Source organism: Ciona intestinalis, chromosome 5, assembly GCF_000224145.3.
Source record: "Ciona intestinalis chromosome 5, KH, whole genome shotgun sequence".
Taxonomy (NCBI): Eukaryota; Metazoa; Chordata; class Ascidiacea; order Phlebobranchia; family Cionidae; genus Ciona; species Ciona intestinalis.
Genome location: NC_020170.2, coordinates 3,385,473 through 3,391,359, shown reverse-complemented (window position 1 = coordinate 3,391,359; position 5,887 = coordinate 3,385,473). Strand labels below are relative to the sequence as shown.

Below are 5,887 nucleotides of genomic sequence, written 5' to 3'. Positions count from 1 at the left end.
TCTTTCTTTTCCGATCACCTCGCAGTCCAAGTGTACTGTTGTATTTATATCTGCCAACATCCATCTTGTTTGAATAGTTACCCCTGAGCGGCCCTGTGTGTGCCTGCTATCTTGTCCTAAAATTGTTCGGTAGGTGCTATGTTTTTTATATATCGTATTATTTTGTGTGATAGTATGTAAACCGTACGCCCTGTGTGTGTGTACTATTTAAGTGTGTATGTATCACTTAAGTGTCTGTGTATTATTTAATCGTGTATATATTTTTAGAAAACCGTGCGTGCGTGCGTGCGTGCGTACCCGTACAAAATAAATTCGTTTACAACAAATCAACGTACGCGTTTTCGTCAATCTACAACCCTCGTGTGACCTGTCGGGGCGACCTAGGACACGCCTCTCATAGACCGTTACATGATCCATATACTACGGTGAATCGTGCACAGGATTTCCAGCCCAATTGACCAGACGTCACATCCTACCCCGGATCCTAAAAAGGTATAAAAACTAGCAGTGCGTGTTAAAAACATAGGCCTTTAGTTAAATGAATAGTGGTGTGAAAATTGGTTGTAGCCTACAACTGGCGTACGTCTAATTTGAAACTTGTAGCCTACAACTGGCGTACGTCTAATTTACGATAGTTTTCGTGTTAACTTCTATAACATTTTTTATGGTTAAAATCCTGTCCTTTTTTCCACAGAAAAATGAATACTTCAAAGTTGGTTATCGTTTTTGCTCTGCTCGTCCTTATGGCTGGAACCACAGTTGAAGCAATTTGGCCACTTGTTAGTTTTGGTATTAGAGCAGCTATCGGCCGAAGAAGACGTTCATGGGGGTGGAACAAGTACGTATAGGTTATACTTTGCTTCCACAAACCATATTATATTGTATACCTAATACAGGGCACTAGTGTAGAGCAAATGTATTAGGGTGGGGCAAGACGGGACTGGGTCGTGTTTGAAACAGTTAACAACGGTCTAGAGTCCTAGGAAAACGGTTTTATATTTCTTTGTTTTCTACAAATTGGGTCGAGAAATTCTTTTCCTACCCTACTACAATTAAAAATCACACCCCTTTTTCACCTAAGTATGTTACTTGATATATATTTCCTAACACATGTATCGTTTATTTTGGTTTCAGCAAAGAAATAAATTTCGAAGCATCAGGTACGTTAAATCGTGTTAACTTTAATATTCCTATTCTGTTAATATACTGAAATTCCTGACACACAAATAAATATTAACTGTGATTTCTGTAGTAAGTTGGCATAGTACTGTGGGGTAAAATGGGATACCGTTAGTATAAATTCTATATTTTCCGACCGTGTTTTTAACAAATAACAACGGTGAATCGTGAAGCTACGGTTATATAGTAGGATGGGGGAAGATGGGACACATTTTCATTCTATTTTCTCGTCCAATTTGGTGGGAAGCATATAAAATTTAAAGAATTACAAAACCTTATCCCTACGACTCCCATATACAGATGTTAAGTATATAAAACACGATCAGGATGTTTGGATATCATGTGCTAAGGGTGTCCCATCTTCCCCCACCCTACTGTATATATAATTCTGTAAATATTCGTTATTAAAAATGGGGCGAAAAAATAGAATCAGATTATGTCCAATCTTTTTCAACCTACTATACTGTATTAATATTTTGGGATATGTAAATAAATATTCAATTTCCTTGGCAAGTTAATATCCTATGTATATCATTACAGATAACGATGCTATGGAAGCAGTCTTGAAGCAAATCGAAGAATAAATTGAAAGAGATAGAAAACTGAGACCTATAAGCTGTCATTAAGCCGTACATTTATAAATTCCCAGATGATAACAATCAATAAAAATGTACTATAGTTGCGTATTACTAATTGTCCACATATGTTAGCATATATGGTGCCTAAAAACCAGCAACAGATATGACGATACGCCCATCCGTTTTATATTTGCGAGAATGCACCCACTATGTGACTATGATCATAAACAAATTATGATGCGCAGTTATACAGCATTCATTTGTTAACGCAAAAAACACATTTATTTGATTGTTACGTATGTCAACTAAATCTGCTGTTGGCATAATACCCACTGCCTGCTATTGCTCCTGCTTCTTAATTACCTCCTAATTACTTGCGAGATTTCATTCCTGAAGCATGATTACACGTAAGTCGCTGCGCGTGTGTTTACTATAGGCTTTTGACAAGGACGTAGTAACGCAGCAATGTTATTAAGACAGAACTTGTATAGCGCGGGTTACACTGTAATTTTTAAAGAAACCATTGTTGTTAAATGTAGAAGTAATTTATATATACGCACGGAACAGGTTGCAAATCAAGTGTTATCATGGAAGTAACACAATGCAGTTTAGCAAATAGGCAGAGTAGTAGTTTACTTACACTGTAGAAAAGTTACTTAGTTATTGGCAAAAGAGTGAACGAGAAAAAATGGGATTTAGGTGCAGATGGTATCCCATTTTCCCCCGCAGTACCTGTTAGTAATACGCTTATATTAATAATATTAATATCGGTACCTTGTTGTTAGAGACCTAATGGATACGACTGTTTAGGTTTTACCTGTTGTGCAGTGTAATGTTATATAGTGATCGTTGTGCTCTATAGTTATGAGCGCTGTTTCGTGAAGTACAATCGCCTACGACCATACCACGTTGAGAACACCCCATCTCGTCCGATCTGGGAAGTTAAGCAACGTCGGGCCCGGTTAGTACTTGGATGGGTGACCGCCTGGGAATACCGGGTGTTGTAGGCGTGTTTTCGTCATTTATCCAAAAAGTTTAGACGCGATCTTCCTACTGTAAAATAGGAGCATCTTTACGATTTAAAACTACAGCAAAATAGATAAAGAAATTCCTATTTGACAGTGTATTCCTTTTTAACTATGACGTCATAACGCATCGCAGGTAAAAGCGCTGTTTCGTGAAGTACGTTCGCCTACGACCATACCACATTGAGAACACCCCATCTCGTCCGATCTGGGAAGTTAAGCAACGTCGGGCCCGGTTAGTACTTGGATGGGTGACCGCCTGGGAATACCGGGTGTTGTAGGCGTTTTACTTTTATCGCAAAAATTTTAAATGTGCTTTCCTACTGTGCTCTAAAAATTGGAACACCTTCACAGTTAAAAATACAATGCCAACGGTATCGATAAATAATTGGCCTTTTGGCAGTGTATTGCCTTTTAACTATGACGTCATAGCGAATCGCGGGTAAAAGCACTGTTTCGCGAAGTTCTATCGCCTACGACCATACCACGTTGAAAACACCCCATCTCGTCCGATCTGGGAAGTTAAGCAACGTCGGGCCCGGTTAGTACTTGGATGGGTGACCGCCTGGGAATACCGGGTGTCGTAGGCGTTTTACCTTTATCGCAAAGCACTTGAACATTCTTACCCATCTTCTTGTAGCTCTAGTGTTCTTAGCAATACTTGGACAGTTATGTGGCTAATATAAACATTTTCTTAAAACTAACAACGGAAAATTGAACGTTTTAAAACGAAACTGTCACGTGCGATATGTTCCGTTTACGATAACTATCTATTTGTAAGCAATACCATGCAATGCTGATTTGAAAAAAAAATTACTAAGTAGCTGCCAAAAATGATTTCCGTTTCAATAATTTAATTGGGTCTATATATTTTAATGTTTCATAAGGTAAAATTCTAAAAGGGTAGGCCTATAGCCTACGCTGGTTAGTTAAATGTTAAATTCGATTTTATCTCTTAAATAGCGATAAACTACTACCGATTTAACGTGTTGTAGATGGTATACAGGCCTACTATATTTAAAATATTGAATGCAAAATAGGTCTTTGCCTAAATTTTTACACACTAAACTTTATTTATAAACAGGCCATGACACTATTGAGTTATTGATTATGCTTCTATAAATATGGAGCACACTCATACACAATATGAGATAGTAAATTGTACTGCTTGAAATCCGAATGCAAATAATATAATTCCATATGATGCTCCTAGGTTAGCCTATATTATTTAGGTTTCAATTCTCAATGGTCCATTTCATCAAACCATATCGATTAGGAAATTTGGACGAGGTAGTACTGTAGCTTGGAAACGGGTCAGAGTTCCGAGGGCACTCCTACAAGCTTAGTCAAGCGCAGCTAATATAAGAATACAGAAAGAATAAGAAGTGTGTAGGTTTTACCAAAACAGGTAGTAAGGTTTTAATCAGGCAGATTCTAAATCGTATACAGTATTGGGAATTTTCAAACGATTAAACTTTTTTTGGTTTTAAAAGTTTCTTATTTTTTTATGCTTTCATTGACAATAGTGCGTTATATTTAATTTGCTTTGTTTTCTAACCAAAGTTATAAAAGTAAACAGTATTCCAGTAAAGGTAAAATATAAGCTGCTTAAAACAGGTTGAAGGAGTCGAGCTATTATGAAATATTAATGAGTGGGCATTCGTATAGTCATTTGGCAAAAAACTGTATCTTTTCAACTGGTTGAACTATTGGTCATAGAACAGGGTCCAGAGAAGTGTCGATAATACGAAGAGGATTAAGAATCGGAGAGAATGCAATTACAATTGTGCTTATCTCCTATATCTGTAGGCCATACGTAGTAAAGCATAAGCATAGAAGCTCTATTTTGTATTTCTGCCAAATAAATGCAAGTATAATACGATCATAGTAATAGTGCAGCAGTGTAAAGGTCTGTTGTGTGATTACTTCTTTCTATTATTGTCTTCACTATAGTTTTAAAAGGAAACTGCACCATCTGTCTCAGTAACGCTAGCTAATCTTAGAAACAAAATGTTTGGGGTTTATTGATTTTATGTTATTCCCGGTGGGTGAACATTACAATAAGCCTAGATAATTCAGAGCGTCAATTTTGCTAATGGTTGTAGAGTGTAGACGGTGGTCGTATCGACACACAGAGGATATGAACGTACTTTGCTTGCCCCCTATAGTTTTGTTATATTCAAATTAGACCCAAATACAACTATATTATGTATGTTAACGTTTGGGCCTCGTAGGCCAACAAACATGTAAGAAGATGGGTTAAGATGGGAGATGTTTCAGTGCTTTATCTTTGTGGTAGTAAACAAAGAATATTTACATAATTTATAACCATATAGCCTCGCGACTCTAAAAGAGTGTTGTTTATTGTTTAAAACCCGATCAGGAAATATGGCATTTAGGTGCTAAGGATGCAACATCTTACCCCACAGTACTATATTTCTTGAAATTTAACATCAGTAAATGTACAGTATAGGCTGGGGAAGATGGGACACCTTTTCATTCTTTTTTTTCGTCCCATTTGGTAGTAAACAAAGAACATACAAAGAATTATAAAATCGTATCCTTACCACCATAGACCATTGTCAATTGTTTAAAACACGACCAGGGCATTTGGATATTATGGGCTAAATGTGTCTCGTCCCCCCACCCACCCACTATATAATGTAAATGCGCCTTGTTGTGCTTTGCAAAAAAATATAGATTTAAATGCAATTCTCTCAAGTTAAAACGTTTTCAAGGTCCATCAATGCTTATAGTTGGACCAACTTTAAATGACTTTCATTTGAGTTTAATTAGAAAGTTGAACTTAGTAAATCAATATTGCTCCCATGGGCTTACCTGCACTATTACATTTACAGTCAAATTGTAAATTAAAACTCTGCAATTGGCTATCTACATAGTTACTGCATCTATGTACTAAGGCAAGAATAATGTAGCAATTTTAAATTTTTCGTGCAGCTAAAGATTTTATAGGTCTATATACGACATCTGTAACCAATATATCTCAATTTAAATACTCCAAAAGAAATTACATTCTATTTAGGTCTCTTTTTACGAAGCTATTAATTCTTACATCCACAGATTGATACTTGGGTTCTTTTTTTA

The 5,887-nt window shown here is 36.5% G+C and overlaps 4 non-coding genes across 4 annotated transcripts; all 4 read left to right on the top strand.

The window, feature by feature from the left end:
- The first annotated feature begins 611 nt into the window (after positions 1 to 611).
- Positions 612 to 1,868, top strand: LOC100184192. Its single transcript, XR_182068.3, has 3 exons — positions 612 to 838; positions 1,135 to 1,160; positions 1,720 to 1,868. It is a non-coding gene; the product is annotated as an uncharacterized LOC100184192 (transcript).
- Positions 1,869 to 2,648: 780 nt separating this feature from the next.
- Positions 2,649 to 2,767, top strand: LOC113474291. The gene has a single exon (XR_003395950.1). It is a non-coding gene; the product is annotated as a 5S ribosomal RNA (ribosomal RNA).
- Positions 2,768 to 2,947: 180 nt separating this feature from the next.
- On the top strand, positions 2,948 to 3,066 carry LOC113474292. The gene has a single exon (XR_003395951.1). It is a non-coding gene; the product is annotated as a 5S ribosomal RNA (ribosomal RNA).
- Positions 3,067 to 3,253: 187 nt separating this feature from the next.
- Positions 3,254 to 3,372, top strand: LOC113474290. Its single transcript, XR_003395949.1, has one exon. It is a non-coding gene; the product is annotated as a 5S ribosomal RNA (ribosomal RNA).
- The last annotated feature ends 2,515 nt before the right edge of the window (positions 3,373 to 5,887 follow it).